This window comes from Callithrix jacchus, chromosome 5, assembly GCF_049354715.1.
Source record: "Callithrix jacchus isolate 240 chromosome 5, calJac240_pri, whole genome shotgun sequence".
Taxonomy (NCBI): Eukaryota; Metazoa; Chordata; class Mammalia; order Primates; family Cebidae; genus Callithrix; species Callithrix jacchus.
Genome location: NC_133506.1, coordinates 106,052,646 through 106,066,307, shown reverse-complemented (window position 1 = coordinate 106,066,307; position 13,662 = coordinate 106,052,646). Strand labels below are relative to the sequence as shown.

At 51.6% G+C, this 13,662-nt stretch overlaps 1 long non-coding RNA gene across 2 annotated transcripts in view; it reads left to right on the top strand.

Moving 5' to 3' along the window:
* The window catches only part of LOC144582655 (uncharacterized), a 45,067-nt gene extending 32,901 nt beyond the window's left edge, over positions 1-12,166 (top strand). Inside the window, exons 10-11 of one of the 2 annotated variants that reach the window (XR_013535829.1) lie at positions 669-945; positions 10,101-12,166. This is a non-coding gene — a long non-coding RNA (uncharacterized LOC144582655). Of the gene's footprint in view, positions 1-668; positions 3,956-5,179 lie in introns of both variants that reach the window. The other variant, XR_013535828.1, reaches the window with a different exon arrangement.
* Positions 12,167-13,662: the final 1,496 nt, after the last annotated feature.

Sequence of the window (13,662 nt, the reverse complement as noted above, 5' to 3'; positions counted from 1 at the left end):
GCCCTGGGCAAGCTGGGAGGGGCTGATCACCCTCCTTGGTGAAGAGCCCATAGCAGAGGCCCCGACTGGGCTGCAGGCGATGTGGAAATCCTGGAGTGGATCTGCAGGCAGAAGATGAAGGAGCTGTGCCTGCATGTTTACCACCAGCTCTGAGATTCAGGGACCCAAGTCGCTCTGCTTTGGGGCCCAGTTTCAAGTGCAGCACAGGCTTGGAGAGAAGAGACTTCTTACTTCAGACTAAATGTGGCTGGGCCACTAGCAAGGCCTGCAGGGCCAGCAGCACTATGAGGTTGGGCAGCTTTCCCACATCACGACTGCAGGCCTTTATACAAGTACCAGCCTTCCTGGGGCCACCAGCGGCCTGGAGGGAGGGAGGCACTGCCCTCACATAGCTCCTCAAACAGCTGAGTCAGAGAGGGGTTGTGTGGGGGCAGTGGGGGAGTTTGCCTGACTGTTCCCATGAGATACATCAGGAGCTCCTGGCTGACAGGGGAGAGGGAGAGCCCTGCAGGCTGGGGCCTGGGCCGGTGAAAAGGGAGGAGGCTGGCAGAGCCTGGCTGAAGCCACAGTCTCAGAGGCTGGGGAGTCTCAGTTAACGTCAGCTCCACCAGGCCTCTGTTGGCAGACACAGGACCTCCTCCTGGCCTTCTCTTTCCCCTGACTTCCAGGCAGTCTGGAGCCCGATGGAGTCTCCTGTCAGGACCCCTCCAGAATGCTTCCAGTGCTTTCCCTGACCACTGCCAGCCCGGCACAGGCCCTGTGCAATCTCCTAAACAATTGCTGAGCTCCTGATGCCCTCCCTGCCAGCCTCATCCCCTGCCCTCCTCCCGTCCTGCACCAAGCCCCAGCCGCTGTGTAGCCCTGCATTTTCCCAGAGGCACAAGCTGCAGGCCTCTCACCTTCCTGACTCGGGTAACTTCTACTCAACTTTGAAGATTTTTGCAGGTATGTATTAGTCCGTCCTCACACTGCTATAGAGAACTACCTGAGACTGGGTAATTCATAAAGAAAAGAAGTTTAATTGACTCACAGTTCCACAGGCTATACAGAAAGCATGGCTGGGGAGACCCTCAGGAAACTTACTGTCCGACCTACCCTCTGCGGGAAGACTGGGCTCATTGGGAAAGAAACCGGACCGCAGGCTAGAGGAAATTCCTTAAGTTCAGGCTTTATTGAGAGGAAAGAGCCTCCGGGTGGGCCAGCCGGGAAGAAAAGGAAAAATGGCCGCGCCGCTCAGAGGGGCAGGGTTGTTTTATAGGGGGCTGAAGGGCTGGGGGATGGAGAAGCCAAAAGCCGAGGTGGTGGGCAACTGTTGGTCAGTTTGAACTGCTGGGCAGGAAGCTGGGCGGCTGGAGGGCTAGGGCCGGTATGTAAAATGAGAGATAAGGGAGCCTCTTTGTGGGGGAGGGAAAGAGAGAGAGAGAGAGAGCTTTTGCGGTAGGGGCAGAGTTTTCCAAACATTCCCGACTCCTTAAAGAAAAGAAAAAGAGGGGGTCGGGGCGTCGGTTGTCTCTCTAGCTACTTCCTGCTGACAAGGGTCGACGGGGGGTTCTGAAGAGGTCTCTTTTCTTAAGGAGCCTGGATGTTCGGGGAGAGGTCCGTTTCTTGCACTCGTTCAGGGTAGGGTTGGAGCAGCATCTGGTGGATGGTGACTCGAGTCAGTTCTTGAAAGCGCCTCTGTAGGAACTGTAGAAAGCAAGGAGCAATAAGTAAGATTAGGCAAACGGCTACTAGGGGCCCAAGCAATGGGGACAAGAGGGTATACATAGAGGAAGACCACCACGCTGTGGCTTCAGCCGAGAACTTCTGACTCTGCAGGTTAGTTTTGAGTTTCTGGAGGCTCTCGATTCGGGTTTCTACTAGGCCGGATTCATTGATGTAGTAACAGCACTCTTCTTGTAGGAAGATACAGGTCCCTCCTCGTTCAGCAGTGAGCAGGTCTAGGGCTCTTTGGCGGCGATGGGGAGTTTGCAGCATCTGGAATTCGGCTGGGGAATATATAGTGAGTCGAGGGACTAGGGTTACTGGGAGGCATAAAAGAGATGAGGAAAGACTAATGTAGAAAAGAGGTGGGGATTACTAAAAAAGAGTGGGTAAATGGAGTGGAGTTATATGAGCACATGAGTGGTGGGGTTTGGTAGGGGATACTCGGGGTCCCGTCAATTCCCATGACCGAGACCTGGGAAGGAATGAGACGGCCAGAATAGGAAGGAAGTGCGGAGTAGGTAGCCCCCATGTCTTGTGACCCTAGGCTCAGCGAGGGTAACCAGAGTCGGAAAGCCAGGGCCCCGCTAGTCATCTAGCAGCCCTAGTAGACTGGGGAACGGAGCTCCCTTGGAGGTCGGCTCCTGGCAAGCAGGCTCCTCCCTACTGAGGGTGACCGCTGGCTGCGTAACGCCAGTGTGTCTGTTTTGAGGAACCAGCACCCTGGGGAAGCTGGGGCAGTCTGACTTCCAGTGTCCCGGGAGCCGACAGATAGGGCAAGGCTTAGTTGGTGGCCATGGTTGTGGACAGGCTCGGGACCAGTGTCCTTCCTTTCCACATTTGAAACATGCCCCTGGAGGGGCATGGGTTTCGGCCTTGGGCTTCTGGTTCCCTGCTGGCCTTAGAGCCGCCACTAGGGCTTGGGTCTGGAGGGCAGCCTTCTGCTTCATGCGAGTTTGGCGGGCAGCCTCAGCCGCATCTTCCCTGGCATTGAATACTTTAAAGGCCATTTTTACCAGGTCTTGGATGGGAGTCTCTGGCCCCTCTTCTGCTTTCTTTAGTTTCTTTCTTATGTCGGGTGCTGATTGGGAGATAAAGTGGGAGGCTAATACAGTGGCCCTGTTTTGGGAGGCTGGATCTAGTCGAGTGTACCGGACTAGGGCTTCTTATGTTTGAGTGAGGTATTGGAATTCTTTAATATAGGTGGACGGGTCGGCTGAGAAGGATCCTAAACGTTTCTCAATTTGGGACAGGTCTTGGAGTGAGAAAGGAACATGGACCCTGATTAAACCTTCTGCGCCTGCTACTTCTCGGAGTGGGGCCAGGATAGCTGGCTGGTGGGAGCGGGTGTGGGCCGCCACCGGAGAGGCAAGAGGAAGTGCGGCCTCTGAGGGAGGGGGCTCGGAGGGAGTAGAGGAAGAGCGAGGCATGGCCTCTGAGGTAGGAGGTGCAGAGGGAGTGGGGGAAGGGCGTGCTGTTGATGGCGACTGGTTGCTGAGATTGGCAGGAGAGGACAGATGTTCAGGCAGATCCTCCGGTGAGGAGTAGGGAGGGGGAGAGGTAGTGGAGGAAGATTTATGGGGGGTTCGAGATAAGAGGATTTGGTAGGTGGAGCAGGAAGAACATAGGTTGGGGTGGGTACAGAGGTCCCAAAAAGCCTGGACATAAGGAATTTCATTGTCCTTGCCCGCACGGCGACAAAAATCATTGAGATCTCGGAGGGTGTTGAAATCAAAAGTGCCAGTCGGGGGCCAATGTGACTGGTTACCGAGTTTGTATTGGGGCCAAGCCACCTGAGACAGGAAGACAAGCTTTTTCTTTCTGAGGGTTTGGGAATATCCCAATTTGGTAAAATTCACAGCAAGCACCCAAGGGGGTGCTCAGAGGTATTTTGTACTCCGAATTTCCCATGGCAGGCGCAGCTACAGACTCTCCGGCGTGGATGGGCAGATGCAACGAAAAGGCGTCCCCTTTCGTTGCAAATTCCCCAGAGTACAATTAAGTACAGAAAGGGAAGCGGTCAGAGGGGCATCCCCCGTCTGGCGGCTGTCCCTCGGAAGGCTCCTGGAGCCGGAATGGAAGACTACCTTGGCTCAGCCGAGACCTGGCAAGGAGTCCGTGTGGAACGCCGGAGAGGGAGCAACTGCACCGTGCCGTAGGACGAGGAGACGGGAAGCGGGGGAAGGCAAAGCAAGAAAAACTTGGCTTACCTTAATCGGAACGTGGAGGTGGCAGGGCCAGTGTTGGGTAGGTCGGGGAGGGGGGCCGTGGCCGGGCCAACGGCCTCAGCTCCCGTCCCGGGTTTCGGCACCATTTGTCCGACCTACCCTCTGTGGGAAGACTGGGCTCATTGGGAAAGAAACCAGACTGCAGGCTAGAGGAAATTCCTTAAGTTCAGGCTTTATTGAGAGGAAAGAGCCTCCGGCGGGCCAGCCGGGACGAAAAGGAAAAATGGCTGCGCCGCTCAGAGCGGCAGGGTTGTTTTATAGGGGGCTGAAGGGCTGGGGGGTGGGGAAGCCAAAAGCCGAGGTGGTGGGCAACTGTTGGTCAGTTTGAACTGCTGGGCAGGAAGCTGGGCGGCTGGAGGGCTAGGGCCGGTATGTAAAGTGAGAGATAAGGGAGCCTCTTTGTGGGGGAGGGAAAGAGAGAGAGAGAGAGCTTTTGCGGTAAGGGCGGAGTTTTCCAAACATTACTGCTGGGCGGGAAGCTGGGTGGCGGGAAGCTGGGTGGCGGGAGGGCTAGGGCCGGTATGCAAAGTGAGAGATAAGGGAGCCTCTTTGTGGGGGAGGGAAAGAGAGAGAGAGAGAGAGAGAGAGAGAGCTTTCGCGGTAGGGGCAGAGTTTTCCAAACACTTACAATCATGGCAAAAGGCGAAGGAGAAGCAAGTACCTCCTCACATGTTGGCAGAAGAGAGAGTGAAGGGGAAAGTGCTACACAGTTTTAAACAACCAGATCTCGTGAGAACTCCATCACCAGAATATCAAGGGGGAAGTCCGCCCCCGTGATTTAATCAGAGCCCCCACACAGACAGAGTCCTTACTGGGGCACTACATAGTGGAGCTGTGAGAAGAGGGTCACCATCCTCTAGATCCCAGAATGGTAGATCCTGTTTGGAAAACTCTGCCCCTACCGCGAAAGCTCTCTCTCTCTCTCTCTTTCCCTCCCCCACAAAGAGGCTCCCTTATCTCTCACTTTACATACCGGCCCGAGGCCTCCTGCTGCCCAGCTTCCTGCCCAGCAGTTCAAACTGACCAACAGTTGCCCAGCACCTCGGCTTTTGGCTTCCCCCACCCCCCAGCCCTTCAGCCCCCTATAAAGCAACCCTGCCCCTCTGAGTGGTGCGGCCATTTTTCCTTTTCGTCCCGGCTGGTCCGCCTGGAGGCTCTTTCCTCTCAATAAAGCCTGAACTTAAGGATTTTCTCCTAACCTGCGGTCCGGTTTTTTACTAACGAGCTCAGTATTCCATAGAGGGTAGGTCGGACAAATGGTGCCGGAAACCCGGGACGGGAGCTGAGGCCGTTGGCCTGGCCAAGGCCCCCCTCCCCGACCTACCCAACACTGGCCCTGCCACCTCCACGTTCCGATTAAGGTAAGCCAAGTTTTTTCTTGCTTTGCCTTCCCCCGCTTCCCATCTCCTCTTCCTATGGCACGGTGCAGTTGCTCCCTCTCCGGCGTTCCGCACGGACTCTTTGCCTAGTCTCGGCCGAGCCAAGGTAGTCTTCTGTTCCGGCTCCAGGAGCCTTCCGAGGGACAGCCGCCAGTTGGGGGACACCCCTCTGACCGCTTCCCTTTCTGTACTTAATTGTACTCTGGGGAATTTGCAACGAAAGGGGACGCCTTTTCGTTGCATCTGCCCATCCACGCCGGAGAGTCTGTAGCTGTGCCTGCCATGGGAAATTCGGAGTCCAAAATACCTCTGAGCACCCCCCTTGGGTGCTTGCTGCGAAATTTTACCAAATTGGGATATTCCCAAACCCTCAGAAAGAAAAAGCTTATCTTCCTGTCTCAGGTGGCTTGGCCCCAATACAAACTCGGTAACCAGTCACATTGGCCCCCGACTGGCACTTTTGATTTCAACACCCTCCGAGATCTCGACGATTTTTGTCGCCGTGCGGGCAAGGACAATGAAATTCCTTACGTTCAGGCTTTTTGGGACCTCCGTACCCACCCTGACCTATGTTCTTCCTGCTCCACCTACCAAATCCTCTTAGCTCGAACCCCTCATAAATCTTCCTCCACTACCTCTCCCCCTCCCTACTCCTCACCGGAGGATCTGCCTGAACATCTGTCCTCTCCTGCCAATCTCAGCAACCAGTCGCCATCAACAGCACGCCCTTCCCCCACTCCCTCTGCACCTCCTACCTCAGAGGCCATGCCTCGCTCTTCCTCTCTCCCTCCGAGCCCCCTCCCTCAGAGGCCGCACTTCCTCTTGCCTCTCCGGTGGCGGCCCACACCCGCTCTCACCAGCCAGCTATCCTGGCCCCACTCTGAGAAGTAGCAGGCGCAGAAGGTTTAATCAGGGTCCATGTTCCTTTCTCACTCCAAGACCTGTCCCAAATTGAGAAACGTTTAGGATCCTTCTCAGCCGACCCGTCCACCTATATTAAAGAATTCCAATACCTCACTCAAGTATAAGAAGCCCTAGTCCGGTACACTCGACTAGATCCAGCCTCCCAAAATGGGGCCACTGTATTAGCCTCCCACTTTATCTCCCAATCAGCACCCGACATAAGAAAGAAACTAAAGAAAGCAGAAGAGGGGCCAGAGACTCCCATCCAAGACCTGGTAAAAATGGCCTTTAAAGTATTCAATGCCAGGGAAGATGCGGCTGAGGCTGCCTGCCAAACTCGCATGAAGCAGAAGGCTGCCCTCCAGACCCAAGCCCTAGTGGCGGCTCTAAGGCCGGCAGGGAACCAGAAGCCCAAGGCCGAAACCCATGCCCCTCCAGGGGCATGTTTCAAATGTGGAAAGGAAGGACACTGGTCCCGAGCCTGTCCACAACCACGGCCACCAACTAAGCCTTGCCCTATCTGTCGGCTCCCGGGACACTGGAAGTCAGATTGCCCCAGCTTCCCCAGGGTGCTGGTTCCTCAAAACAGACACACTGGCGTTACGCAGCCGGCAGTCACCCTCAGTAGGGAGGAGCCTGCTTGCCAGGAGCCGACCTCCGAGGGAGCTCCGTTCCCCAGTCTATTAGGGCTGCTAGACGACTAGCGGGGCCCTGGCTTTCCGACTCTGGTTACCCTCGCCGAGCCTAGGGTCACAAGACATGGGGGCTACCTACTCCGCACTTCCTTCCTATTCTGGCCGTCTCATTCCTTCCCAGGTCTCGGTCATGGGAATCGACGGGACCCCGAGTATCCCCTACCAAACCCCACCACTCATGTGCTCATATAACTCTACTCCATTTACCCACTCTTTTTTAGTAATCCCCACCTGCCCAGTTCCCCTTCTGGGGCGAGACATCCTTTCAAAGCTGAAGGCCGTCATAACCTTCCCCTCTGCCAACCCACACAGTCTCTTTCTCCTAGCCCTCACCTCAGACACTGAACCCCAAAAAGCCCTGTCAGAACTACTCCCCGGAGTCCACCCTCAGGTCTGGGACATTAACAACCCGTCTGTAGCTACCCACCACCAGCCAGTTCAGGTCCGCCTTAAAGACTCCTCGCCTCATTTTCTCTGCCGCCCTCAATTTCCCATCTCTAAAGCCCACCGTATGGGTATCAGACCCATCATAGAGAAACTAAAAGGTCAAGGCCTCCTAATTCCCATTAACTCCCCATGTAATACCCCCATCCTCCCAGTACGAAAACCATCAGGACAATATAGGCTAGTCCAGGACTTGCGCTTAGTCAATGAAGCTGTAATTCCCATACATCCAGTTGTCTCCAACCCATACACCATTCTCTCTAACATTCCCCCAGGGACCACCTGTTTCTCAGTCTTAGACCTAAAGGATGCCTTCTTCACTATACCTCTACACCCTAATTCCTACTTTATCTTTGCCTTCACTTGGGATGATCCCCTTACGAACATGTCCCAACAACTGGCCTGGACAGTCCTTCCACAGGGCTTCCAAGATAGCCCCCACCTGTTCGGCCAGGCACTCGCCACTGACCTACTCCACTGCAACCTCAAGCCCTCTCGCCTCCTCCAGCTGGATCGAAGCTTACCCCACAGCCTCTGAGTCTGCAGGGACGGTAGCCACTCATCTCATTCAAGACGTCATCCCACGCTTTGGACTTCCGGCCACCAGTCAGACAACGGCCCAGCCTTTGTCTCCAAGGTTACTAATGCTGTCTCTACCTCTCTAGGAATTCAGTGGAAGGTACACGCCGCCTACCATCCTCAGTCCTCTGGTAAGGTGGAACGGGCCAATGCCTAATAAAGGAGCATCTGACCAAGTTCATGCTTGAGCTTCGCCAATCCTGGGTAACCTTGCTTCCTATTGCCCTCACCAGGTTGAGAGCAAGCCCCCGGGGCCCATCACAGCTTAGCCCGTTTGAGCTGCTGTATGGTCGCCCCTTCCTACTTTCAACTCCCCCACCGCCAGAGACCACTCCTCTAGACAGCTACCTCCCCTACTTTACTCTCCTTCGCAGCCTTCTCCGAGAACACGCCAACGCTTCTCTTCCCCAACCCACCCAGCCATCTGAAAATACACAGAAAGTCTCCCCTGGAGACTCAGTTCTTATCAGGTCCCTCTCCCCAAAGCCCCTCGCCCCCAAGTGGGAAGGACCATACACAGTCCTCCTTACCACTCCATCAGCTATAAGAATTGCTAAATCCCATCTTGGGTTCACCTCTCTCGGGTAAAAAAGGCTCCTCATGGACCCTCCCTATGCTGGAAGGCTATTCCTACTGGCCCTTTATCTGTCAAACTTACCAGGGCCTAGCAGCGCCACCCCCTACAGATGGAGATTCTTCCTAACTGAAAACTATACCAAAACCACCTTCATCTGTAATACCCCCCCATACAGCCACAACCACCTTCTTGCAACTTCCGACTGCCCCGCAGCTGGATGCCAAAGTGCCATATAGCTGAACTTCACCAAATTCCGCAACGTCCATACTACTATACCTCTCATGTGCTTCAACCATGACCAACCATCAGGAGCATGCAATAATACTCCTTGGCGCTCCTGCATGGGATGTACTTGGATGAACTGTCTACTACATATAGCTATCGAGTCCACAGTACCTGCCCGATCTCAGCTCAAAATCATCCCAGATGTAGATGGAGAAGGAAACACCATTATCGGTTCTACACGGTATTCCCTTCTCATACCTGACTCCTGGGACAACCGGTGGAAAAGCCCCCAGAAAGCTGCCGTGTATGACCACATAGATACCAAATATCCCTCTTCCCACCTGTACATCTGGCGGGCATACGTACGTACAGTCCACCAAGTCCACTCTGACATTAGCCTACAAGAAAAATCTCTGAATGACCAATTGCAACCACATTCGCCTCCGTTTTCCTGGTTAACCTTTCTCCAAGAAGGAATCAAGTTAGCTAACCTCTCAGGATTAACTGACCTAACCTCATGCCTCATGTGTGCCTTCTTAGGACAGACTCCCTTCATTGCAGTCCCCTACCCCATCCCTCTCAACCTTTCAGCCTCAACTTCTTCCTTCTCCCCCATCAAGGAAGTTGATCTCTACACTCCACCTGATTTTGAACAGCTACCTGTGTGCTATTCCCTAGGCCGAAACTTCCCTAGCTGTAACAGAACTATACGGGTAACCACTAATATAACAGCCCCACGAGGAACGTTTTTTTTGGTGTAACAAGACCTTAACAAAAACTCTCTACATTTTCCTCATCTCTTTTATGCCTCCCAGTAACCCTAGTCCCTCGACTCACTATATATTCCCCAGCCGAATTCCAGATGCTGCAAACTCCCCATCGCCGCACCCGACGAGCTGCCTTCCTACCCATTGCCGTTGGAGTCTCCCTTGCTGGTTCAGCACTTGCAGCAGGATTAGGAGGAGGGGCACTAGTCCACTCTCACCTGGCCATAGCCCGACTGACCTCACAATTCCAAGCAGCTATTGATGACTCTACTGAGTCTTTAGCATCACTCCAACGACAGATCACCTCAGTTGCCCAAGTTGCCTTGCAGAACCGAAGAGCCCTAGACCTGCTCACTGCTGAACGAGGAGGGACCTGTATCTTCCTACAAGAAGAGTGCTGTTACTACATCAATGAATCCGGCCTAGTAGAAACCCGAATCGAGAGCCTCCAGAAACTCAAAACTAACCTGCAGAGTCAGAAGTTCTCGGCTGAAGCCACAGCGTGGTGGTCTTCCTCTATGTATACCCTCTTGTCCCCATTGCTTGGGCCCCTAGTAGCCGTTTGCCTAATCTTACTTATTGCTCCTTGCTTTCTACAGTTCCTACAGAGGCGCTTTCAAGAACTGACTCGAGTCACCATCCACCAGATGCTGCTCCAACCCTACCCTGAACGAGTGCAAGAAACGGACCTCTCCCCGAACATCCAGGCTCCTTAAGAAAAGAGACCTCTTCAGAACCCCCCATCGACCCTTGTCAGCAGGAAGTAGCTAGAGAGACAACCGACGCCCCGACCCCCTCTTTTTCTTTTCTTTAAGGAGTCGGGAATGTTTGGAAAACTCTGCCCCTACCGCAAAAGCTCTCTCTCTTTCCCTCCCCCACAAAGAGGCTCCCTTATCTCTCACTTTACATACCGGCCCAAGCCCTCCTGCCGCCCAGCTTCCCGCTGCCCAGCTTCCCGCCCAGCAGTTCAAACTGACCAACAGTTGCCCACCACCTCGGCTTTTGGCTTCCCCACCCCCCAGCCCTTCAGCCCCCTATAAAACAACCCTGCCCCTCTGAGCGGCGCGGCCATTTTTCCTTTTTGTCCCGGCTGGTTTGCCCGGAGGCTCTTTCCTCTCAATAAAGCCTGAACTTAAGGATTTTCTCCTAACCTGCGGTCCGGTTTTTTACTAACGAGCTCAGTATTCCCACAGAGGGTAGGTCGGACAGATCCATCTACAGCTTGCACCGTGCACCTGGAAAAGTCATAGACATGCAACACCAGCCTGTGAAAGCAGCCAGAAGCGGGGATATGCCCTGCAAAGCTACAGGGACAGAGCTGCCCAAGACCATAGGAACCCACCTCTTGCATCAATGTGACTCAGATGTGAGGCATGGAGTCAAAGGAGATCATTTTGGAGCTTTGAGACTTGACTGCCCTGCTGGATTTCAGACTTGCCTGGGGCCTGTAGCCCCTTTGTTTTGGCCAATTTCTTTCATGTGGAATGGCTGTATTTACCCAATGCTTGTATCCCTATTGTATCTAGGAATTAACTAATTTGCTTTTGATTTTACAGGCTTATAGGTGGAAGAGACTTGTCTCCAATGAACTTTGGATTGTGTACTGCTGAGTTAATGCTGAAATGAGTTAAGACTTTGGGAGACTGTTGGGAAGGCATGATTGCTTTTGAAATGTGAGGATGTGAGATTTGGGAGGGGCCAAGGGCAGAATGATATGGTTTGGCTGTGTCCCCACCCAAATCTCATCTTGAATTCCCAGTGTTGTGGGAAGGTCCCAGTCTGAGGTAACTGATTCATGGGGGCAAGTCTTTCCCATGCTGTTCCCATGATAGTGAGAACTGACAGTTTTAAAAAGAGAAATTCACCTGCACAAGCTCTCTCTCTTTACCTGCCACCATCCATGTAAGATGTGACTTGCTCTTTCTTGCCTTCCACCATGACTGTGAGGCTTCCTCAGCCATTTGGAACTGTAAGTCCAATTAAACCTCTTCCTTTTGTAAATTGCCCAGTCTTGAAAATGTCTTTATCAGCAGTGTGAACACAGACTAATACAGTTAGCTTCTAGAAGTTTTATAATTTTTGCATTGTACATTTAGGTGTATGATCCATTTTCAGTTAGTTTTTGTAGAAGATTTGTGTGTAGATTCTTTTTTTTTTTTTTTTTGTCCATTGAATTGCTTTTGTTCTTCTCGTGTGGGTCTGTTTCTGGGCTCTCCATTCTGTTCCATTGATCCACGTGTCCGTTGTTTTATCAATTCCAGGCTGTCTTAATTTCTATGGCTTTGTAGTAAGTCTTGGAGTCAGGGGATGTCAGTCCTCCAACTTTATAGTTGTTTAGTGTTTTCATTTTTGGAAGGTTATTAATTATTGAATCAATTTCTTTAATAGATATAGGCTTATATAGATTATTATTTCTTGTGTGAGTTTTGGTAGTTTATATCTTTCAAGGAATTGGCCTATTTCATCTAGGTTATCAAATTTATAGAAATAATTGTTCATAATATTCCTTTATTATCTTTTTCATATCCATGGGATCAGTATTGATGACCTCTCTTTAACTCCTGATATAATAGTCCCCCATTGTTAGTGGTTTCAATTTCTGTGAACTTTAGTTATCTGTTAGACAAGAGTTTAAAAATATTAAATGGAAAATTCCAGAAATAAACAATTTATAATTTTTTTTTTTTTAATTTTTTATTGCATTTTAGGTTTTGGGGTACATGTGCAGGATGTGCAAGATAGTTGCATAGGTACACACATGGCAGTGTGTTTTGCTGCCTTGCTCCCCTTCACCCACAATTGGCATTTCTCCCCAGGCTATCCCTCCCTTGCTCCCCCTCCCCACGCTGTCCCTCCCCACAATTTATACGTTTTAAAGTACACACCCTTCTGAGTAGCATAATGAAATTTTGCACTGTCCTGCTCCATCCAGCCCCAGATGTAAAATCCCTTTTGTCCAACATGTGCATGCTGTGTATGCTGCCTGCCCATTAGTGATCAACGTCATTTGCTCCTGACATGCTGTCATCAACGTCATTATGGTTTGATGATCCAGGATCACCTGAAGCAGATGATCCTTCCTTCTGATGTATTGTGGCCTAACAATATATTCCAATGTTGAAATGGCCACTGCAAAATTATAACTGAGACAGTGAATGAGATCTGACCTGGCCGGGCGCTGTGGCTCATGTCTGTATTCCCAGCATTTTGGGAGGCAGAGGCGGGGGAATCACCTGAGGTCAGGGGTTCAAGACAAGCCTGGCTGACATAGTGAAACACCATCTCTAGTAAAAATACAAAAACTAGCCGGGGGTGGTGGTGCATGCCAGTAGTCCCAGCTACTCAGAAGGCTGAGGCAGTAGAATTACTTGAACCAAGAAGGCAGAGGTTAGTGAGCTGAGATCCTGCCACTGCACTTCAGCCTGGGCGACAGAGTGAGACTAGACTTTATCTCAAAAAAAAAAAAAAAAAGGAAGAGATCTGACCTAACCAACTCCATCTTACTTTTAACCTCTAAGCTATCCTTGTTCATTCCTGGCCATAGGACAAATTATTAATAACTTTGGGAGGAACTTAGTTTATAGTTTAAAACAAAGACGATAACAGCCTTTTCCCAAAACAAAGCCCCTTCTTGGCTGGGGACTAGACTGCCTTTTGTAGGATTAACAAATTAGCCAAAAGATTGGAAATTATGGTTTAGGAGTCACACAGCTGGAGGCTACAAGATTCTGACCCTCCCCAAAGCGATACTGGGGAAACCATCACTATTGTAAAACCTAAGATCAGTGCTTGAGATATTTTGCAGATCAGCTGGCACCGCCCAGATGGATAAACTGTCTCACCTGATCTTATGACCCCCAACCCAGGAACTGACTCAGCATAAGAGGACGGCTTCAACTCTGTTTTTTTGTTTGTTTTTTGGATTTTTTTTTTTTTTTTTTGAGACAGGCTCTCACTCTGTCACCCAGACTGGAGTGCAGTGACATGATCTTGGCTGACTGCTACCTCTACCTCTCAGGCTCAAGGGATCCTCCTGCCTCAGCCTCTAGAGTAGCTGGGACCACAAGTGTGAAGCAACATACCTGGCTAATTTTTGTATTTTTTGTAAAGATGGAGTTTTGCCATGTTGCCTAAGCTGGTCTGAAACTTCTGAGCTCAATC